Below are 24,216 nucleotides of genomic sequence, written 5' to 3'. Positions count from 1 at the left end.
AGAGTGTAAATAAGGTTGGGTTTATTAGAGAGCACCTCACGCTCACCCAGCAGTCTCCTACATGTGCTGCTGAGGAGAGTGTAAAAGACTTTGGGTTTATTAGAGGGTGCCTCACGTTCACCCATCAGTCTCCTACATGTGCTGCTGCGGAGAGTGTAAAAGACTTTGGGTTTATTAGAGAGTGCCTCACGTTCACCCATCAGTCTCCTACATGTGCTGCTGAGGAGAGTGTAAATGAGGTTGGGTTTATTAGAGAGCACCTCACGCTCACCCAGCAGTCTCCTACATGTGCTGCTGAGGAGAGTGTAAATGAGGTTGGGTTTATTAGAGAGCGCCTCACGATCACCCATCAGTCTCCTACATGTGCTGCTGAGGAGAGTGTTAATGAGGTTGGGTTTATTAGAGAGCGCCTCACGCTCACCCAGCAGTCTCGTACATGTGCTGCTGAGGAGAGTGTAAATGAGATTGGGTTCATTAGAGCGCCTCACGCTCACCCATCAGTCTCCTACATGTGCTGCTGAGGAGAGTGTAAATGAGGTTGGGTTTATTAGAGAGCGCCTCACGCTCACCCAGCAGTCTCCTACATGTGCTGCTGGAGCGTGTAAATGAGGTTGAGTTTATTAGAGAGCACCTCACGCTCACCCAGCAGTCTCCTACATGTGCTGCTGCGGAGAGTGTAAAAGACTTTGGGTTTATTAGAGAGTGCCTCACGTTCACCCATCAGTCTCCTACATGTGCTGCTGAGGAGAGTGTAAATGAGGTTTGGTTTATTAGAGAGCACCTCACGCTTACCCAGCAGTCTCCTACATGTGCTGCTGAGGAGAGTGTAAATCAGGTTGGGTTTATTAGAGAGCGCCTCACGCTTACCCAGCAGTCTCCTACATGTGCTGCTGAGGAGAGTGTAAATGAGGTTGGTTTATTAGAGAGCACCTCACGCTTACCCAGCAGTCTCCTACATGTGCTGCTGAGGAGAGTGTAAATGAGGTTGGGTTTATTAGAGAGCGCCTCACGCTCACCCAGCAGTCTCCTACATGTGCTGCTGAGGAGAGTGTAAAAGAGTTCGGGTTTATTAGAGAGCACCTCACGCTTACCCAGCAGTCTTCTACATGTGCTGCTGAGCAGTGTGTAAAAGAGTTCTGGTTTATTAGAGAGCACCTCACGCTTACCCAGCAGTCTTCTACATGTGCTGCTGAGGAGAGTGTAAAAGAGTTCGGGTTTATTAGAGAGCACCTCACGCTTACCCAGCAGTCTCCTACATGTGCTGCTGAGGAGAGTGTATATGAGGTTGGGTTTATTAGAGAGCACCTCACGCTTACCCAGCAGTCTCCTACATGTGCTGCTGAGGAGAGTGTAAATGAGGTTGGGTTTATTAGAGAGCACCTCACGCTTACCCAGCAGTCTCCTACATGTGCTGCTGAGGAGAGTGTAAAAGACTTTGGGTTTATTAGAGGGTGCCTCACGTTCACCCATCAGTCTCCTACATGTGCTGCTGTGGAGAGTGTAAAAGACTTTGGGTTTATTAGAGAGTGCCTCACGTTCACCCATCAGTCTCCTACATGTGCTGCTGCGGAGAGTGTAAAAGAGTTCGGGTTTATTAGAGAGCACCTCGTGCTTACCCAGGAGTCTCCTACATGTGCTGCTGAGGAGAGTGTAAATGAGGTTGAGTTTATTAGAGAACGCCTCACGCTCACCCAGCAGTCTCCTACATGTGCTGCTGAGGAGAGTGTAAATAAGGTTGGGTTTATTAGAGAGCACCTCACGCTCACCCAGCAGTCTCCTACATGTGCTGCTGAGGAGAGTGTAAAAGACTTTGGGTTTATTAGAGGGTGCCTCACGTTCACCCATCAGTCTCCTACATGTGCTGCTGAGGAGAGTGTAAATGAGGTTGGGTTTATTAGAGAGTGTCTCACGCTTACCCAGCAGTCTCCTACATGTGCTGCTGCGGAGAGTGTAAAAGAGTTCGGGTTTATTAGAGAGCACCTCACGCTTACCCAGGAGTCTCCTACATGTGCTGCTGAGGAGAGTGTAAATGAGGTTGGGTTTATTAGAGAGCGCCTCACGCTCACCCAGCAGTCTCCTACATGTGCTGCTGAGGAGAGTGTAAATGAGATTGGGTTCATTAGAGCGCCTCACGCTCACCCATCAGTCTCCTACATGTGCTGCTGAGGAGAGTGTAAATGAGGTTGGGTTTATTAGAGAGCGCCTCACGCTCACCCAGCAGTCTCCTACATGTGCTGCTGGAGCGTGTAAATGAGGTTGAGTTTATTAGAGAGCGCCTCACGCTTACCCAGCAGTCTTCTACATGTGCTGCTGAGGAGAGTCTAAAAGACTTTGGGTTTATTAGAGAGTGCCTCACGCTTACCCAGCAGTCTCCTACATGTGCTGCTGAGGAGAGTGTAAATGAGGTTGGGTTTATTAGAGAGCGCCTCACACTCACCCAGCAGTCTCCTACATGTGCTGCTGAGGAGAGTGTAAATGAGGTTGGGTTTATTAGAGAGCGCCTCACGCTCACCCATCAGTCTCCTACATTGACTGCTGAGGAGAGTGTAAAAGACTTTGGGTTTATTAGAGAGCGCCTCACGTTCACCCATCAGTCTCCTACATGTGCTGCTGAGGAGAGTGTAAATGAGGTTGGGTTTATTAGAGAGCGCCTCACGTTCACCCATCAGTCTCCTACATGTGTTGCTGAGGAGAGTTTAAATGAGGTTGGGATTATTAGAGAGTGCCTCACACTCACCCAGCAGTCTACTACATGTGCTGCTGGAGCGTGTAAATGAGGTTGAGTTTATTAGAGAGTGCCTCACGCTTACCCAGCAGTCTTCTACATGTGCTGCTGAGGAGAGTCTAAAAGACTTTGGGTTTATTAGAGAGTGCCTCACGCTTACCCAGCAGTCTCCTACATGTGCTGCTGAGGAGAGTGTAAATGAGGTTGGGTTTATTAGAGAGCGCCTCACACTCACCCAGCAGTCTCCTACATGTGCTGCTGAGGAGAGTGTAAATGAGGTTGGGTTTATTAGAGATCACCTCATGCTTACCCAGGAGTCTCCTACATGTGCTGCTGAGGAGAGTGTAAATGAGGTTGGGTTTATTAGAGAGTGCTCACGTTCATCCAGCAGTCTCCTACATGTGCTGCTGAGGAGAATGTAAATGAGGTTGGGTTTATTAGAGAGCGCCTCACACTTACCCAGGAGTCTCCTACATGTGCTGCTGAGAAGAGTGTAAATGAGGTTGGGTTTATTAGAGAGCACCTCACGCTTACCCAGCAGTCTTCTACATGTGCTGCTGAGGAGAGTGTAAATGAGGTTGGGTTTATTAGAGAGCGCCTCACGCTTACCCAGGAGTCTCCTACATGTGCTGCTGAGGAGAGTGTAAATGAGGTTGGGTTTATTAGAGAGCACCTCACGCTTACACAGCAGTCTCCTACATGTGCTGCTGAGGAGAGTGTAAATGAGGTTGGGCTTATTAGAGAGCACCTCACGCTTACCCAGCAGTGTTCTACATGTGCTGCTGAGGAGAGTGTAAAAGAGTTTGGGTTTATTAGAGAGCACCTCCCGCTTACCCAGCAGTCTCCTACATGTGCTGCTGAGGAGAGTGTAAATGAGGTTGGGTTTATTAGAGAGCACCTCACGCTTACCCAGCAGTCTCCTACATGTGCTGCTGAGGAGAGTGTAAATGAGGTTGCTTTATTAGAGAGCGCCCCACGCTTACCCAGCAGCCTCCTACATGTGCTGCTGAGGAGAGTGTAAATGAGGTTGGGTTTATTAGAGAGCGCCTCACCCTTACCCAGCAGTCTCCTACATGTGCTGCTGAGGAGAGTGTAAATGAGGTTGGGTTTATTAGAGAGTGTCTCACGCTTACCCAGCAGTCTCCTACATGTGCTGCTGAGGAGAGTGTAACTGAGGTTGGGTTTATTAGAGAGTGCCTCACGCTCACCCATCAGTCTTCTACATGTGCTGCTGAGGAGAGTGTAAAAGACTTTGGGTTTATTAGAGGGTGCCTCACGTTCACCCATCAGTCTCCTACATGTGCTGCTGCGGAGAGTGTAAAAGACTTTGGGTTTATTAGAGAGTGCCTCACGTTCACCCATCAGTCTCCTACATGTGCTGCTGAGGAGAGTGTAAATGAGGTTGGGTTTATTAGAGAGCGCCTCACGCTCACCCAGCAGTCTCCTACATGTGCTGCTGAGGAGAGTGTAAATGAGGTTGGGTTTATTAGAGAGCACCTCACGATCACCCATCAGTCTCCTACATGTGCTGCTGAGGAGAGTGTTAATGAGGTTGGGTTTATTAGAGAGCGCCTCACGCTCACCCAGCAGTCTCGTACATGTGCTGCTGAGGAGAGTGTAAATGAGGTTGGGTTTATTAGAGAGCGCCTCACACTTACCCAGGAGTCTCCTACATGTGCTGCTGAGAAGAGTGTAAATGAGGTTGGGTTTATTAGAGAGCACCTCACGCTTACCCAGCAGTCTTCTACATGTGCTGCTGAGGAGAGTGTAAATGAGGTTGGGTTTATTAGAGAGCGCCTCACGCTTACCCAGGAGTCTCCTACATGTGCTGCTGAGGAGAGTGTAAATGAGGTTGGGTTTATTAGAGAGCACCTCACGCTTACACAGCAGTCTCCTACATGTGCTGCTGAGGAGAGTGTAAATGAGGTTGGGCTTATTAGAGAGCACCTCACGCTTACCCAGCAGTGTTCTACATGTGCTGCTGAGGAGAGTGTAAAAGAGTTTGGGTTTATTAGAGAGCACCTCCCGCTTACCCAGCAGTCTCCTACATGTGCTGCTGAGGAGAGTGTAAATGAGGTTGGGTTTATTAGAGAGCACCTCACGCTTACCCAGCAGTCTCCTACATGTGCTGCTGAGGAGAGTGTAAATGAGGTTGCTTTATTAGAGAGCGCCCCACGCTTACCCAGCAGCCTCCTACATGTGCTGCTGAGGAGAGTGTAAATGAGGTTGGGTTTATTAGAGAGCGCCTCACCCTTACCCAGCAGTCTCCTACATGTGCTGCTGAGGAGAGTGTAAATGAGGTTGGGTTTATTAGAGAGTGTCTCACGCTTACCCAGCAGTCTCCTACATGTGCTGCTGAGGAGAGTGTAACTGAGGTTGGGTTTATTAGAGAGTGCCTCACGCTCACCCATCAGTCTTCTACATGTGCTGCTGAGGAGAGTGTAAAAGACTTTGGGTTTATTAGAGGGTGCCTCACGTTCACCCATCAGTCTCCTACATGTGCTGCTGCGGAGAGTGTAAAAGACTTTGGGTTTATTAGAGAGTGCCTCACGTTCACCCATCAGTCTCCTACATGTGCTGCTGAGGAGAGTGTAAATGAGGTTGGGTTTATTAGAGAGCGCCTCACGCTCACCCAGCAGTCTCCTACATGTGCTGCTGAGGAGAGTGTAAATGAGGTTGGGTTTATTAGAGAGCACCTCACGATCACCCATCAGTCTCCTACATGTGCTGCTGAGGAGAGTGTTAATGAGGTTGGGTTTATTAGAGAGCGCCTCACGCTCACCCAGCAGTCTCGTACATGTGCTGCTGAGGAGAGTGTAAATGAGATTGGGTTCATTAGAGCGCCTCACGCTCACCCATCAGTCTCCTACATGTGCTGCTGAGGAGAGTGTAAATGAGGTTGGGTTTATTAGAGAGCGCCTCACGCTCACCCAGCAGTCTCCTACATGTGCTGCTGGAGCGTGTAAATGAGGTTGAGTTTATTAGAGAGCACCTCACGCTAACCCAGCAGTCTCCTACATGTGCTGCTGCGGAGAGTGTAAAACACTTTGGGTTTATTAGAGAGTGCCTCACGTTCACCCATCAGTCTCCTACATGTGCTGCTGAGGAGAGTGTAAATGAGGTTGGGTTTATTAGAGAGCACCTCACGCTTACCCAGCAGTCTCCTACATGTGCTGCTGAGGAGAGTGTAAATGAGGTTGGGTTTATTAGAGAGCGCCTCACGCTTACCCAGCAGTCTCCTACATGTGCTGCTGAGGAGAGTGTAAATGAGGTTGGTTTATTAGAGAGCACCTCACGCTTACCTAGCAGTCTCCTACATGTGCTGCTGAGGAGAGTGTAAATGAGGTTGGGTTTATTAGAGAGCGCCTCACGCTCACCCAGCAGTCTCCTACATGTGCTGCTGAGGAGAGTGTAAAAGAGTTCGGGTTTATTAGAGAGCACCTCACGCTTACCCAGCAGTCTTCTACATGTGCTGCTGAGGAGTGTGTAAAAGAGTTCGGGTTTATTAGAGAGCACCTCACGCTTACCCAGCAGTCTTCTACATGTGCTGCTGAGGAGAGTGTAAAAGAGTTCGGGTTTATTAGAGAGCACCTCACGCTTACCCAGCAGTCTCCTACATGTGCTGCTGAGGAGAGTGTATATGAGGTTGGGTTTATTAGAGAGCACCTCACGCTTACCCAGCAGTCTCCTACATGTGCTGCTGAGGAGAGTGTAAATGAGGTTGGGTTTATTAGAGAGCACCTCACGCTTACCCAGCAGTCTCCTACATGTGCTGCTGAGGAGAGTGTAAAAGACTTTGGGTTTATTAGAGGGTGCTTCACGTTCACCCATCAGTCTCCAACATGTGCTGCTGCGGAGAGTGTAAAAGACTTTGGGTTTATTAGAGAGTGCCTCACGTTCACCCATCAGTCTCCTACATGTGCTGCTGCGGAGAGTGTAAAAGAGTTCGGGTTTATTAGAGAGCACCTCACGCTTACCCAGGAGTCTCCTACATGTGCTGCTGAGGAGAGTGTAAATGAGATTGGGTTCATTAGAGCGCCTCACGCTCACCCATCAGTCTCCTACATGTGCTGCTGAGGAGAGTGTAAATGAGGTTGGGTTTATTAGAGAGCGCCTCACGCTCACCCAGCAGTCTCCTACATGTGCTGCTGGAGCGTGTAAATGAGGATGAGTTTATTAGAGAGCACCTCACGCTCACCCAGCAGTCTCCTACATGTGCTGCTGTGGAGAGTGTAAAAGACTTTGGGTTTATTAGAGAGTGCCTCACGTTCACCCATCAGTCTCCTACATGTGCTGCTGAGGAGAGTGTAAATGAGGTTGGGTTTATTAGAGAGCACCTCACGCTTACCCAGCAGTCTCCTACATGTGCTGCTGAGGAGAGTGTAAATGAGGTTGGTTTATTAGAGAGCACCTCACGCTTACCCAGCAGTCTCCTACATGTGCTGCTGAGGAGAGTGTAAATGAGGTTGGGTTTATTAGAGAGCGCCTCACGCTCACCCAGCAGTCTCCTACATGTGCTGCTGAGGAGAGTGTAAAAGAGTTCGGGTTTATTAGAGAGCACCTCACGCTTACCCAGCAGTCTTCTACATGTGCTGCTGAGGAGTGTGTAAAAGAGTTCGGGTTTATTAGAGAGCACCTCACGCTTACCCAGCAGTCTTCTACATGTGCTATTGAGGAGAGTGTAAAAGAGTTTGGGTTTATTAGAGAGCACCTCACGCTTACCCAGCAGTCTCCTACATGTGCTGCTGAGGAGAGTGTATATGAGGTTGGGTTTATTAGAGAGCACCTCACGCTTACCCAGCAGTCTCCTACATGTGCTGCTGAGGAGAGTGTAAATGAGGGTGGGTTTATTAGAGAGCACCTCACGCTTACCCAGCAGTCTCCTACATGTGCTGCTGAGGAGAGTGTAAATGAGGTTGGGTTTATTAGAGAGCACCTCACGCTTACCCAGCAGTCTCCTACATGTGCTGCTGAGGAGAGTGTAAAAGACTTTGGGTTTATTAGAGGGTGCCTCACGTTCACCCATCAGTCTCCTACATGTGCTGCTGCGGAGAGTGTAAAAGACTTTGGGTTTATTAGAGAGTGCCTCACGTTCACCCATCAGTCTCCTACATGTGCTGCTGCGGAGAGTGTAAAAGAGTTCGGGTTTATTAGAGAGCACCTCGTGCTTACCCAGGAGTCTCCTACATGTGCTGCTGAGGAGAGTGTAAATGAGGTTGGGTTTATTAGAGAGCGCCTCACGCTCACCCAGCAGTCTCCTACATGTGCTGCTGAGGAGAGTGTAAATGAGGTCGGGTTTATTAGAGAGCGCCTCACGATCACCCATCAGTCTCCTACATGTGCTGCTGAGGAGAGTGTTAATGAGGTTGGGTTTATTAGAGAGCGCCTCACGCTCACCCAGCAGTCTCCTACATGTGCTGCTGAGGAGAGTGTAAATGAGATTGGGTTCATTAGAGCGCCTCACGCTCACCCATCAGTCTCCTACATGTGCTGCTGAGGAGAGTGTAAATGAGGTTGGGTTTATTAAAGAGCGCCTCACGCTCACCCAGCAGTCTCCTACATGTGCTGCTGGAGCGTGTAAATGAGGTTGAGTTTATTAGAGTGCCTCACGCTTACCCAGCAGTCTTCTACATGTGCTGCTGAGGAGAGTCTAAAAGACTTTGGGTTTATTAGAGAGTGCCTCACGCTTACCCAGCAGTCTCCTACATGTGCTGCTGAGGAGAGTGTAAATGAGGTTGGGTTTATTAGAGATCACCTCATGCTTACCCAGGAGTCTCCTACATGTGCTGCTGAGGAGAGTGTAAATGAGGTTGGGTTTATTAGAGAGTGCTCACGTTCACCCAGCAGTCTCCTACATGTGCTGCTGAGGAGAGTGTAAATGAGGTTGGGTTTATTAGAGAGCGCCTCACACTTACCCAGGAGTCTCCTACATGTGCTGCTGAGAAGAGTGTAAATGAGGTTGGGTTTATTAGAGAGCACCTCACGCTTACCCAGCAGTCTTCTACATGTGCTGCTGAGGAGAGTGTAAATGAGGTTGGGTTTATTAGAGAGCGCCTCACGCTTACCCAGGAGTCTCCTACATGTGCTGCTGAGGAGAGTGTAAATGAGGTTGGGTTTATTAGAGAGCACCTCACGCTTACACAGCAGTCTCCTACATGTGCTGCTGAGGAGAGTGTAAATGAGGTTGGGCTTATTAGAGAGCACCTCACGCTTACCCAGCAGTGTTCTACATGTGCTGCTGAGGAGAGTGTAAAAGAGTTTGGGTTTATTAGAGAGCACCTCCCGCTTACCCAGCAGTCTCCTACATGTGCTGCTGAGGAGAGTGTAAATGAGGTTGGGTTTATTAGAGAGCACCTCACGCTTACCCAGCAGTCTCCTACATGTGCTGCTGAGGAGAGTGTAAATGAGGTTGCTTTATTAGAGAGCGCCCCACGCTTACCCAGCAGCCTCCTACATGTGCTGCTGAGGAGAGTGTAAATGAGGTTGGGTTTATTAGAGAGCGCCTCACCCTTACCCAGCAGTCTCCTACATGTGCTGCTGAGGAGAGTGTAAATGAGGTTGGGTTTATTAGAGAGTGTCTCACGCTTACCCAGCAGTCTCCTACATGTGCTGCTGAGGAGAGTGTAACTGAGGTTGGGTTTATTAGAGAGTGCCTCACGCTCACCCATCAGTCTTCTACATGTGCTGCTGAGGAGAGTGTAAAAGACTTTGGGTTTATTAGAGGGTGCCTCACGTTCACCCATCAGTCTCCTACATGTGCTGCTGCGGAGAGTGTAAAAGACTTTGGGTTTATTAGAGAGTGCCTCACGTTCACCCATCAGTCTCCTACATGTGCTGCTGAGGAGAGTGTAAATGAGGTTGGGTTTATTAGAGAGCGCCTCACGCTCACCCAGCAGTCTCCTACATGTGCTGCTGAGGAGAGTGTAAATGAGGTTGGGTTTATTAGAGAGCACCTCACGATCACCCATCAGTCTCCTACATGTGCTGCTGAGGAGAGTGTTAATGAGGTTGGGTTTATTAGAGAGCGCCTCACGCTCACCCAGCAGTCTCGTACATGTGCTGCTGAGGAGAGTGTAAATGAGGTTGGGTTTATTAGAGAGCGCCTCACACTTACCCAGGAGTCTCCTACATGTGCTGCTGAGAAGAGTGTAAATGAGGTTGGGTTTATTAGAGAGCACCTCACGCTTACCCAGCAGTCTTCTACATGTGCTGCTGAGGAGAGTGTAAATGAGGTTGGGTTTATTAGAGAGCGCCTCACACTTACCCAGGAGTCTCCTACATGTGCTGCTGAGGAGAGTGTAAATGAGGTTGGGTTTATTAGAGAGCTTCTCACGCTTACACAGCAGTCTCCTACATGTGCTGCTGATGAGAGTGTAAATGAGGTTGGGCTTATTAGAGAGCACCTCACGCTTACCCAGCAGTGTTCTACATGTGCTGCTGAGGAGAGTGTAAAAGAGTTTGGGTTTATTAGAGAGCACCTCCCGCTTACCCAGCAGTCTCCTACATGTGCTGCTGAGGAGAGTGTAAATGAGGTTGGGTTTATTAGAGAGCACCTCACGCTTACCCAGCAGTCTCCTACATGTGCTGCTGAGGAGAGTGTAAAGGAGGTTGCTTTATTAGAGAGCGCCCCACGCTTACCCAGCAGCCTCCTACATGTGCTGCTGAGGAGAGTGTAAATGAGGTTGGGTTTATTAGAGAGCGCCTCACCCTTACCCAGCAGTCTCCTACATGTGCTGCTGAGGAGAGTGTAAATGAGGTTGGGTTTATTAGAGAGTGTCTCACGCTTACCCAGCAGTCTCCTACATGTGCTGCTGAGGAGAGTGTAACTGAGGTTGGGTTTATTAGAGAGTGCCTCACGCTCACCCATCAGTCTTCTACATGTGCTGCTGAGGAGAGTGTAAAAGACTTTGGGTTTATTAGAGGGTGCCTCACGTTCACCCATCAGTCTCCTACATGTGCTGCTGCGGAGAGTGTAAAAGACTTTGGGTTTATTAGAGAGTGCCTCACGTTCACCCATCAGTCTCCTACATGTGCTGCTGAGGAGAGTGTAAATGAGGTTGGGTTTATTAGAGAGCGCCTCACGCTCACCCAGCAGTCTCCTACATGTGCTGCTGAGGAGAGTGTAAATGAGGTTGGGTTTATTAGAGAGCACCTCACGATCACCCATCAGTCTCCTACATGTGCTGCTGAGGAGAGTGTTAATGAGGTTGGGTTTATTAGAGAGCGCCTCACGCTCACCCAGCAGTCTCGTACATGTGCTGCTGAGGAGAGTGTAAATGAGATTGGGTTCATTAGAGCGCCTCACGCTCACCCATCAGTCTCCTACATGTGCTGCTGAGGAGAGTGTAAATGAGGTTGGGTTTATTAGAGAGCGCCTCACGCTCACCCAGCAGTCTCCTACATGTGCTGCTGGAGCGTGTAAATGAGGTTGAGTTTATTAGAGAGCACCTCACGCTAACCCAGCAGTCTCCTACATGTGCTGCTGCGGAGAGTGTAAAACACTTTGGGTTTATTAGAGAGTGCCTCACGTTCACCCATCAGTCTCCTACATGTGCTGCTGAGGAGAGTGTAAATGAGGTTGGGTTTATTAGAGAGCACCTCACGCTTACCCAGCAGTCTCCTACATGTGCTGCTGAGGAGAGTGTAAATGAGGTTGGGTTTATTAGAGAGCGCCTCACGCTTACCCAGCAGTCTCCTACATGTGCTGCTGAGGAGAGTGTAAATGAGGTTGGTTTATTAGAGAGCACCTCACGCTTACCTAGCAGTCTCCTACATGTGCTGCTGAGGAGAGTGTAAATGAGGTTGGGTTTATTAGAGAGCGCCTCACGCTCACCCAGCAGTCTCCTACATGTGCTGCTGAGGAGAGTGTAAAAGAGTTCGGGTTTATTAGAGAGCACCTCACGCTTACCCAGCAGTCTTCTACATGTGCTGCTGAGGAGTGTGTAAAAGAGTTCGGGTTTATTAGAGAGCACCTCACGCTTACCCAGCAGTCTTCTACATGTGCTGCTGAGGAGAGTGTAAAAGAGTTCGGGTTTATTAGAGAGCACCTCACGCTTACCCAGCAGTCTCCTACATGTGCTGCTGAGGAGAGTGTATATGAGGTTGGGTTTATTAGAGAGCACCTCACGCTTACCCAGCAGTCTCCTACATGTGCTGCTGAGGAGAGTGTAAATGAGGTTGGGTTTATTAGAGAGCACCTCACGCTTACCCAGCAGTCTCCTACATGTGCTGCTGAGGAGTGTGTAAAAGAGTTCGGGTTTATTAGAGAGCACCTCACGATCACCCATCAGTCTCCTACATGTGCTGCTGAGGAGAGTGTTAATGAGGTTGGGTTTATTAGAGAGCGCCTCACGCTCACCCAGCAGTCTCCTACATGTGCTGCTGAGGAGAGTGTAAATGAGATTGGGTTCATTAGAGCGCCTCACGCTCACCCATCAGTCTCCTACATGTGCTGCTGAGGAGAGTGTAAATGAGGTTGGGTTTATTAAAGAGCGCCTCACGCTCACCCAGCAGTCTCCTACATGTGCTGCTGGAGCGTGTAAATGAGGTTGAGTTTATTAGAGTGCCTCACGCTTACCCAGCAGTCTTCTACATGTGCTGCTGAGGAGAGTCTAAAAGACTTTGGGTTTATTAGAGAGTGCCTCACGCTTACCCAGCAGTCTCCTACATGTGCTGCTGAGGAGAGTGTAAATGAGGTTGGGTTTATTAGAGATCACCTCATGCTTACCCAGGAGTCTCCTACATGTGCTGCTGAGGAGAGTGTAAATGAGGTTGGGTTTATTAGAGAGCGCCTCACGCTCACCCAGCAGTCTCCTACATGTGCTGCTGAGGAGAGTGTAAAAGAGTTCGGGTTTATTAGAGAGCACCTCACGCTTACCCAGCAGTCTTCTACATGTGCTGCTGAGGAGTGTGTAAAAGAGTTCGGGTTTATTAGAGAGCACCTCACGCTTACCCAGCAGTCTTCTACATGTGCTGCTGAGGAGAGTGTAAAAGAGTTCGGGTTTATTAGAGAGCACCTCACGCTTACCCAGCAGTCTCCTACATGTGCTGCTGAGGAGAGTGTATATGAGGTTGGGTTTATTAGAGAGCACCTCACGCTTACCCAGCAGTCTCCTACATGTGCTGCTGAGGAGAGTGTAAATGAGGTTGGGTTTATTAGAGAGCACCTCACGCTTACCCAGCAGTCTCCTACATGTGCTGCTGAGGAGAGTGTAAAAGACTTTGGGTTTATTAGAGGGTGCTTCACGTTCACCCATCAGTCTCCAACATGTGCTGGTGCGGAGAGTGTAAAAGACTTTGGGTTTATTAGAGAGTGCCTCACGTTCACCCATCAGTCTCCTACATGTGCTGCTGCAGAGAGTGTAAAAGAGTTCGGGTTTATTAGAGAGCACCTCACGCTTACCCAGGAGTCTCCTACATGTGCTGCTGAGGAGAGTGTAAATGAGATTGGGTTCATTAGAGCGCCTCACGCTCACCCATCAGTCTCCTACATGTGCTGCTGAGGAGAGTGTAAATGAGGTTGGGTTTATTAGAGAGCACCTCACGCTCACCCAGCAGTCTCCTACATGTGCTGCTGGAGCGTGTAAATGAGGTTGAGTTTATTAGAGAGCACCTCACGCTCACCCAGCAGTCTCCTACATGTGCTGCTGTGGAGAGTGTAAAAGACTTTGGGTTTATTAGAGAGTGCCTCACGTTCACCCATCAGTCTCCTACATGTGCTGCTGAGGAGAGTGTAAATGAGGTTGGGTTTATTAGAGAGCACCTCACGCTTACCCAGCAGTCTCCTACATGTGCTGCTGAGGAGAGTGTAAATGAGGTTGGTTTATTAGAGAGCACCTCACGCTTACCCAGCAGTCTCCTACATGTGCTGCTGAGGAGAGTGTAAATGAGGTTGGGTTTATTAGAGAGCGCCTCACGCTCACCCAGCAGTCTCCTACATGTGCTGCTGAGGAGAGTGTAAAAGAGTTCGGGTTTATTAGAGAGCACCTCACGCTTACCCAGCAGTCTTCTACATGTGCTGCTGAGGAGTGTGTAAAAGAGTTCGGGTTTATTAGAGAGCACCTCACGCTTACCCAGCAGTCTTCTACATGTGCTGCTGAGGAGAGTGTAAAAGAGTTTGGGTTTATTAGAGAGCACCTCACGCTTACCCAGCAGTCTCCTACATGTGCTGCTGAGGAGAGTGTATATGAGGTTGGGTTTATTAGAGAGCACCTCACGCTTACCCAGCAGTCTCCTACATGTGCTGCTGAGGAGAGTGTAAATGAGGGTGGGTTTATTAGAGAGCACCTCACGCTTACCCAGCAGTCTCCTACATGTGCTGCTGAGGAGAGTGTAAATGAGGTTGGGTTTATTAGAGAGCACCTCACGCTTACCCAGCAGTCTCCTACATGTGCTGCTGAGGAGAGTGTAAAAGACTTTGGGTTTATTAGAGGGTGCCTCACGTTCACCCATCAGTCTCCTACATGTGCTGCTGCGGAGAGTGTAAAAGACTTTGGGTTTATTAGAGAGTGCCTCACGTTCACCCATCAGTCTCCTACATGTGCTGCTGCGGAGAGTGTAAAAGAGTTCGGGTTTATTAGAGAGCACCTCGTGCTTACCCAGGAGTCTCCTACATGTGCTGCTGAGGAGAGTGTAAATGAGGTTGGGTTTATTAGAGAGCGCCTCACGCTCACCCAGCAGTATCCTACATGTGCTGCTGAGGAGAGTGTAAATGAGGTCGGGTTTATTAGAGAGCGCCTCACGATCACCCATCAGTCTCCTACATGTGCTGCTGAGGAGAGTGTTAATGAGGTTGGGTTTATTAGAGAGCGCCTCACGCTCACCCAGCAGTCTCCTACATGTGCTGCTGAGGAGAGTGTAAATGAGATTGGGTTCATTAGAGCGCCTCACGCTCACCCATCAGTCTCCTACATGTGCTGCTGAGGAGAGTGTAAATGAGGTTGGGTTTATTAAAGAGCGCCTCACGCTCACCCAGCAGTCTCCTACATGTGCTGCTGAGGAGAGTGTAAATGAGGTTGGGTTTATTAGAGATCACCTCATGCTTACCCAGGAGTCTCCTACATGTGCTGCTGAGGAGAGTGTAAATGAGGTTGGGTTTATTAGAGAGCGCCTCACGTTCACCCAGCAGTCTCCTACATGTGCTGCTGAGGAGAGTGTAAATGAGGTTGGGTTTATTAGATAGCGCCTCACACTTACCCAGGAGTCTCCTACATGTGCTGCTGAGAAGAGTGTAAATGAGGTTGGGTTTATTAGAGAGCACCTCACGCTTACCCAGCAGTCTTCTACATGTGCTGCTGAGGAGAGTGTAAATGAGGTTGGGTTTATTAGAGAGCGCCTCACGCTTACCCAGGAGTCTCCTACATGTGCTGCTGAGGAGAGTGTAAATGAGGTTGGGTTTATTAGAGAGCACCTCACGCTTACACAGCAGTCTCCTACATGTGCTGCTGAGGAGAGTGTAAATGAGGTTGGGCTTATTAGAGAGCACCTCACGCTTACCCAGCAGTGTTCTACATGTGCTGCTGAGGAGAGTGTAAAAGAGTTTGGGTTTATTAGAGAGCACCTCCCGCTTACCCAGCAGTCTCCTACATGTGCTGCTGAGGAGAGTGTAAATGAGGTTGGGTTTATTAGAGAGCACCTCACGCTTACCCAGCAGTCTCCTACATGTGCTGCTGAGGAGAGTGTAAATGAGGTTGCTTTATTAGAGAGCGCCCCACGCTTACCCAGCAGCCTCCTACATGTGCTGCTGAGGAGAGTGTAAATGAGGTTGGGTTTATTAGAGAGCGCCTCACCCTTACCCAGCAGTCTCCTACATGTGCTGCTGAGGAGAGTGTAAATGAGGTTGGGTTTATTAGAGAGTGTCTCACGCTTACCCAGCAGTCTCCTACATGTGCTGCTGAGGAGAGTGTAACTGAGGTTGGGTTTATTAGAGAGTGCCTCACGCTCACCCATCAGTCTTCTACATGTGCTGCTGAGGAGAGTGTAAAAGACTTTGGGTTTATTAGAGGGTGCCTCACGTTCACCCATCAGTCTCCTACATGTGCTGCTGAGAAGAGTGTAAATGAGGTTGGGTTTATTAGAGAACGCCTCACGCTCACCCAGCAGTCTCCTACATGTGCTGCTGAGGAGAGTGTAAATAAGGTTGGGTTTATTAGAGAGCACCTCACGCTCACCCAGCAGTCTCCTACATGTGCTGCTGAGGAGAGTGTAAAAGACTTTGGGTTTATTAGAGGGTGCCTCACGTTCACCCATCAGTCTCCTACATGTGCTGCTGCGGAGAGTGTAAAAGACTTTGGGTTTATTAGAGAGTGCCTCACGTTCACCCATCAGTCTCCTACATGTGCTGCTGAGGAGAGTGTAAATGAGGTTGGGTTTATTAGAGAGCGCCTCATGCTCACCCAGCAGTCTCCTACATGTGCTGCTGAGGAGAGTGTAAATGAGGTTGGGTTTATTAGAGAGCGCCTCACGATCACCCATCAGTCTCCTACATGTGCTGCTGAGGAGAGTGTTAATAAGGTTGGGTTTATTAGAGAGCGCCTCACTCTCACCCAGCAGTCTCGTACATGTGCTGCTGAGGAGAGTGTAAATGAGATTTTGTTCATTAGAGCGCCTCACGCTCACCCATCAGTCTCCTACATGTGCTGCTGAGGAGAGTGTAAATGAGGTTGGGTTTATTAGAGAGCGCCTCACGCTCACCCAGCAGTCTCCTACATGTGCTGCTGGAGCATGTAAATGAGGTTGAGTTTATTAGAGAGCACCTCACGCTCACCCAGCAGTCTTCTACATGTGCTGCTGAGGAGAGTGTAAAAGAGTTTGGGTTTATTAGAGAGCACCTCACGCTTACCCAGCAGTCTCCTACATGTGCTGCTGAGGAGAGTGTATATGAGGTTGGGTTTATTAGAGAGCACCTCACGCTTACCCAGCAGTCTCCTACATGTGCTGCTGAGGAGAGTGTAAATGAGGTTGGGTTTATTAGAGATCACCTCATGCTTACCCAGGAGTCTCCTACATGTGCTGCTGAGGAGAGTGTAAATGAGGTTGGGTTTATTAGAGAGCGCCTCACGTTCACCCAGCAGTCTCCTACATGTGCTGCTGAGGAGAGTGTAAATGAGGTTGGGTTTATTAGATAGCGCCTCACACTTACCCAGGAGTCTCCTACATGTGCTGCTGAGAAGAGTGTAAATGAGGTTGGGTTTATTAGAGAGCACCTCACGCTTACCCAGCAGTCTTCTACATGTGCTGCTGAGGAGAGTGTAAATGAGGTTGGGTTTATTAGAGAGCGCCTCACGCTTACCCAGGAGTCTCCTACATGTGCTGCTGAGGAGAGTGTAAATGAGGTTGGGTTTATTAGAGAGCACCTCACGCTTACACAGCAGTCTCCTACATGTGCTGCTGAGGAGAGTGTAAATGAGGTTGGGCTTATTAGAGAGCACCTCACGCTTACCCAGCAGTGTTCTACATGTGCTGCTGAGGAGAGTGTAAAAGAGTTTGGGTTTATTAGAGAGCACCTCCCGCTTACCCAGCAGTCTCCTACATGTGCTGCTGAGGAGAGTGTAAATGAGGTTGGGTTTATTAGAGAGCACCTCACGCTTACCCAGCAGTCTCCTACATGTGCTGCTGAGGAGAGTGTAAATGAGGTTGCTTTATTAGAGAGCGCCCCACGCTTACCCAGCAGCCTCCTACATGTGCTGCTGAGGAGAGTGTAAATGAGGTTGGGTTTATTAGAGAGCGCCTCACCCTTACCCAGCAGTCTCCTACATGTGCTGCTGAGGAGAGTGTAAATGAGGTTGGGTTTATTAGAGAGTGTCTCACGCTTACCCAGCAGTCTCCTACATGTGCTGCTGAGGAGAGTGTAAATGAGGTTGGGTTTATTAGAGAGCGCCTCACGCTCACCCAGCAGTCTCCTACATGTGCTGCTGAGGAGAGTGTAAATGAGGTTGGGTTTATTAGAGAGCACCTCACGATCACCCATCAGTCTCCTACATGTGCTGCTGAGGAGAGTGTTAATGAGGTTGGGTTTATTAGAGAGCGCCTCACGCTCACCCAGCAGTCTCGTACATGTGCTGCTGAGGAGAGTGTAAATGAGATTGGGTTCATTAGAGCGCCTCACGCTCACCCATCAGTCTCCTACATGTGCTGCTGAGGAGAGTGTAAATGAGGTTGGGTTTATTAGAGAGCGCCTCACGCTCACCCAGCAGTCTCCTACATGTGCTGCTGGAGCGTGTAAATGAGGTTGAGTTTATTAGAGAGCACCTCACGCTAACCCAGCAGTCTCCTACATGTGCTGCTGCGGAGAGTGTAAAACACTTTGGGTTTATTAGAGAGTGCCTCACGTTCACCCATCAGTCTCCTACATGTGCTGCTGAGGAGAGTGTAAATGAGGTTGGGTTTATTAGAGAGCACCTCACGCTTACCCAGCAGTCTCCTACATGTGCTGCTGAGGAGAGTGTAAATGAGGTTGGGTTTATTAGAGAGCGCCTCACGCTTACCCAGCAGTCTCCTACATGTGCTGCTGAGGAGAGTGTAAATGAGGTTGGTTTATTAGAGAGCACCTCACGCTTACCTAGCAGTCTCCTACATGTGCTGCTGAGGAGAGTGTAAATGAGGTTGGGTTTATTAGAGAGCGCCTCACGCTCACCCAGCAGTCTCCTACATGTGCTGCTGAGGAGAGTGTAAAAGAGTTCGGGTTTATTAGAGAGCACCTCACGCTTACCCAGCAGTCTTCTACATGTGCTGCTGAGGAGTGTGTAAAAGAGTTCGGGTTTATTAGAGAGCACCTCACGCTTACCCAGCAGTCTTCTACATGTGCTGCTGAGGAGAGTGTAAAAGAGTTCGGGTTTATTAGAGAGCACCTCACGCTTACCCAGCAGTCTCCTACATGTGCTGCTGAGGAGAGTGTATATGAGGTTGGGTTTATTAGAGAGCACCTCACGCTTACCCAGCAGTCTCCTACATGTGCTGCTGAGGAGAGTGTAAATGAGGTTGGGTTTATTAGAGAGCACCTCACGCTTACCCAGCAGTCTCCTACATGTGCTGCTGAGGAGAGTGTAAAAGACTTTGGGTTTATTAGAGGGTGCTTCACGTTCACCCATCAGTCTCCAACATGTGCTGGTGCGGAGAGTGTAAAAGACTTTGGGTTTATTAGAGAGTGCCTCACGTTCACCCATCAGTCTCCTACATGTGCTGCTGCAGAGAGTGTAAAAGAGTTCGGGTTTATTAGAGAGCACCTCACGCTTACCCAGGAGTCTCCTACATGTGCTGCTGAGGAGAGTGTAAATGAGATTGGGTTCATTAGAGCGCCTCACGCTCACCCATCAGTCTCCTACATGTGCTGCTGAGGAGAGTGTAAATGAGGTTGGGTTTATTAGAGAGCACCTCACGCTCACCCAGCAGTCTCCTACATGTGCTGCTGGAGCGTGTAAATGAGGTTGAGTTTATTAGAGAGCACCTCACGCTCACCCAGCAGTCTCCTACATGTGCTGCTGTGGAGAGTGTAAAAGACTTTGGGTTTATTAGAGAGTGCCTCACGTTCACCCATCAGTCTCCTACATGTGCTGCTGAGGAGAGTGTAAATGAGGTTGGGTTTATTAGAGAGCACCTCACGCTTACCCAGCAGTCTCCTACATGTGCTGCTGAGGAGAGTGTAAATGAGGTTGGTTTATTAGAGAGCACCTCACGCTTACCCAGCAGTCTCCTACATGTGCTGCTGAGGAGAGTGTAAATGAGGTTGGGTTTATTAGAGAGCGCCTCACGCTCACCCAGCAGTCTCCTACATGTGCTGCTGAGGAGAGTGTAAAAGAGTTCGGGTTTATTAGAGAGCACCTCACGCTTACCCAGCAGTCTTCTACATGTGCTGCTGAGGAGTGTGTAAAAGAGTTCGGGTTTATTAGAGAGCACCTCACGCTTACCCAGCAGTCTTCTACATGTGCTGCTGAGGAGAGTGTAAAAGAGTTTGGGTTTATTAGAGAGCACCTCACGCTTACCCAGCAGTCTCCTACATGTGCTGCTGAGGAGAGTGTATATGAGGTTGGGTTTATTAGAGAGCACCTCACGCTTACCCAGCAGTCTCCTACATGTGCTGCTGAGGAGAGTGTAAATGAGGGTGGGTTTATTAGAGAGCACCTCACGCTTACCCAGCAGTCTCCTACATGTGCTGCTGAGGAGAGTGTAAATGAGGTTGGGTTTATTAGAGAGCACCTCACGCTTACCCAGCAGTCTCCTACATGTGCTGCTGAGGAGAGTGTAAAAGACTTTGGGTTTATTAGAGGGTGCCTCACGTTCACCCATCAGTCTCCTACATGTGCTGCTGCGGAGAGTGTAAAAGACTTTGGGTTTATTAGAGAGTGCCTCACGTTCACCCATCAGTCTCCTACATGTGCTGCTGCGGAGAGTGTAAAAGAGTTCGGGTTTATTAGAGAGCACCTCGTGCTTACCCAGGAGTCTCCTACATGTGCTGCTGAGGAGAGTGTAAATGAGGTTGGGTTTATTAGAGAGCGCCTCACGCTCACCCAGCAGTCTCCTACATGTGCTGCTGAGGAGAGTGTAAATGAGGTCGGGTTTATTAGAGAGCGCCTCACGATCACCCATCAGTCTCCTACATGTGCTGCTGAGGAGAGTGTTAATGAGGTTGGGTTTATTAGAGAGCGCCTCACGCTCACCCAGCAGTCTCCTACATGTGCTGCTGAGGAGAGTGTAAATGAGATTGGGTTCATTAGAGCGCCTCACGCTCACCCATCAGTCTCCTACATGTGCTGCTGAGGAGAGTGTAAATGAGGTTGGGTTTATTAAAGAGCGCCTCACGCTCACCCAGCAGTCTCCTACATGTGCTGCTGGAGCGTGTAAATGAGGTTGAGTTTATTAGAGTGCCTCACGCTTACCCAGCAGTCTTCTACATGTGCTGCTGAGGAGAGTCTAAAAGACTTTGGGTTTATTAGAGAGTGCCTCACGCTTACCCAGCAGTCTCCTACATGTGCTGCTGAGGAGAGTGTAAATGAGGTTGGGTTTATTAGAGATCACCTCATGCTTACCCAGGAGTCTCCTACATGTGCTGCTGAGGAGAGTGTAAATGAGGTTGGGTTTATTAGAGAGCGCCTCACGTTCACCCAGCAGTCTCCTACATGTGCTGCTGAGGAGAGTGTAAATGAGGTTGGGTTTATTAGATAGCGCCTCACACTTACCCAGGAGTCTCCTACATGTGCTGCTGAGAAGAGTGTAAATGAGGTTGGGTTTATTAGAGAGCACCTCACGCTTACCCAGCAGTCTTCTACATGTGCTGCTGAGGAGAGTGTAAATGAGGTTGGGTTTATTAGAGAGCGCCTCACGCTTACCCAGGAGTCTCCTACATGTGCTGCTGAGGAGAGTGTAAATGAGGTTGGGTTTATTAGAGAGCACCTCACGCTTACACAGCAGTCTCCTACATGTGCTGCTGAGGAGAGTGTAAATGAGGTTGGGCTTATTAGAGAGCACCTCACGCTTACCCAGCAGTGTTCTACATGTGCTGCTGAGGAGAGTGTAAAAGAGTTTGGGTTTATTAGAGAGCACCTCCCGCTTACCCAGCAGTCTCCTACATGTGCTGCTGAGGAGAGTGTAAATGAGGTTGGGTTTATTAGAGAGCACCTCACGCTTACCCAGCAGTCTCCTACATGTGCTGCTGAGGAGAGTGTAAATGAGGTTGCTTTATTAGAGAGCGCCCCACGCTTACCCAGCAGCCTCCTACATGTGCTGCTGAGGAGAGTGTAAATGAGGTTGGGTTTATTAGAGAGCGCCTCACCCTTACCCAGCAGTCTCCTACATGTGCTGCTGAGGAGAGTGTAAATGAGGTTGGGTTTATTAGAGAGTGTCTCACGCTTACCCAGCAGTCTCCTACATGTGCTGCTGAGGAGAGTGTAACTGAGGTTGGGTTTATTAGAGAGTGCCTCACGCTCACCCATCAGTCTTCTACATGTGCTGCTGAGGAGAGTGTAAAAGACTTTGGGTTTATTAGAGGGTGCCTCACGTTCACCCATCAGTCTCCTACATGTGCTGCTGAGAAGAGTGTAAATGAGGTTGGGTTTATTAGAGAACGCCTCACGCTCACCCAGCAGTCTCCTACATGTGCTGCTGAGGAGAGTGTAAATAAGGTTGGGTTTATTAGAGAGCACCTCACGCTCACCCAGCAGTCTCCTACATGTGCTGCTGAGGAGAGTGTAAAAGACTTTGGGTTTATTAGAGGGTGCCTCACGTTCACCCATCAGTCTCCTACATGTGCTGCTGCGGAGAGTGTAAAAGACTTTGGGTTTATTAGAGAGTGCCTCACGTTCACCCATCAGTCTCCTACATGTGCTGCTGAGGAGAGTGTAAATGAGGTTGGGTTTATTAGAGAGCGCCTCATGCTCACCCAGCAGTCTCCTACATGTGCTGCTGAGGAGAGTGTAAATGAGGTTGGGTTTATTAGAGAGCGCCTCACGATCACCCATCAGTCTCCTACATGTGCTGCTGAGGAGAGTGTTAATAAGGTTGGGTTTATTAGAGAGCGCCTCACGCTCACCCAGCAGTCTCGTACATGTGCTGCTGAGGAGAGTGTAAATGAGATTTTGTTCATTAGAGCGCCTCACCCATCAGTCTCCTACATGTGCTGCTGAGGAGAGTGTAAATGAGGTTGGGTTTATTAGAGAGCGCCTCACGCTCACCCAGCAGTCTCCTACATGTGCTGCTGGAGCATGTAAATGAGGTTGAGTTTATTAGAGAGCACCTCACGCTCACCCAGCAGTCTTCTACATGTGCTGCTGAGGAGAGTGTAAAAGAGTTTGGGTTTATTAGAGAGCACCTCACGCTTACCCAGCAGTCTCCTACATGTGCTGCTGAGGAGAGTGTATATGAGGTTGGGTTTATTAGAGAGCACCTCACGCTTACCCAGCAGTCTCCTACATGTGCTGCTGAGGAGAGTGTAAATGAGGTTGGGTTTATTAGAGATCACCTCATGCTTACCCAGGAGTCTCCTACATGTGCTGCTGAGGAGAGTGTAAATGAGGTTGGGTTTATTAGAGAGCGCCTCACGTTCACCCAGCAGTCTCCTACATGTGCTGCTGAGGAGAGTGTAAATGAGGTTGGGTTTATTAGATAGCGCCTCACACTTACCCAGGAGTCTCCTATATGTGCTGCTGAGAAGAGTGTAAATGAGGTTGGGTTTATTAGAGAGCACCTCACGCTTACCCAGCAGTCTTCTACATGTGCTGCTGAGGAGAGTGTAAATGAGGTTGGGTTTATTAGAGAGCGCCTCACGCTTACCCAGGAGTCTCCTACATGTGCTGCTGAGGAGAGTGTAAATGAGGTTGGGTTTATTAGAGAGCACCTCACGCTTACACAGCAGTCTCCTACATGTGCTGCTGAGGAGAGTGTAAATGAGGTTGGGCTTATTAGAGAGCACCTCACGCTTACCCAGCAGTGTTCTACATGTGCTGCTGAGGAGAGTGTAAAAGAGTTTGGGTTTATTAGAGAGCACCTCCCGCTTACCCAGCAGTCTCCTACATGTGCTGCTGAGGAGAGTGTAAATGAGGTTGGGTTTATTAGAGAGCACCTCACGCTTACCCAGCAGTCTCCTACATGTGCTGCTGAGGAGAGTGTAAATGAGGTTGCTTTATTAGAGAGCGCCCCACGCTTACCCAGCAGCCTCCTACATGTGCTGCTGAGGAGAGTGTAAATGAGGTTGGGTTTATTAGAGAGCGCCTCACCCTTACCCAGCAGTCTCCTACATGTGCTGCTGAGGAGAGTGTAAATGAGGTTGGGTTTATTAGAGAGTGTCTCACGCTTACCCAGCAGTCTCCTACATGTGCTGCTGAGGAGAGTGTAACTGAGGTTGGGTTTATTAGAGAGTGCCTCACGCTCACCCATCAGTCTTCTACATGTGCTGCTGAGGAGAGTGTAAAAGACTTTGGGTTTATTAGAGGGTGCCTCACGTTCACCCATCAGTCTCCTACATGTGCTGCTGAGAAGAGTGTAAATGAGGTTGGGTTTATTAGAGAACGCCTCACGCTCACCCAGCAGTCTCCTACATGTGCTGCTGAGGAGAGTGTAAATAAGGTTGGGTTTATTAGAGAGCACCTCACGCTCACCCAGCAGTCTCCTACATGTGCTGCTGAGGAGAGTGTAAAAGACTTTGGGTTTATTAGAGGGTGCCTCACGTTCACCCATCAGTCTCCTACATGTGCTGCTGCGGAGAGTGTAAAAGACTTTGGGTTTATTAGAGAGTGCCTCACGTTCACCCATCTGTCTCCTACATGTGCTGCTGAGGAGAGTGTAAATGAGGTTGGGTTTATTAGAGAGCGCCTCACGCTCACCCAGCAGTCTCCTACATGTGCTGCTGAGGAGAGTGTAAATGAGGTTGGGTTTATTAGAGAGCGCCTCACGATCACCCATCAGTCTCCTACATGTGCTGCTGAGGAGAGTGTTAATAAGGTTGGGTTTATTAGAGAGCGCCTCACGCTCACCCAGCAGTCTCGTACATGTGCTGCTGAGGA

Source organism: Lissotriton helveticus (genome assembly GCF_964261635.1).
Source record: "Lissotriton helveticus chromosome 1_1 unlocalized genomic scaffold, aLisHel1.1 SUPER_1_unloc_85, whole genome shotgun sequence".
Taxonomy (NCBI): Eukaryota; Metazoa; Chordata; class Amphibia; order Caudata; family Salamandridae; genus Lissotriton; species Lissotriton helveticus.
This window is presented reverse-complemented; position numbering follows the sequence as displayed.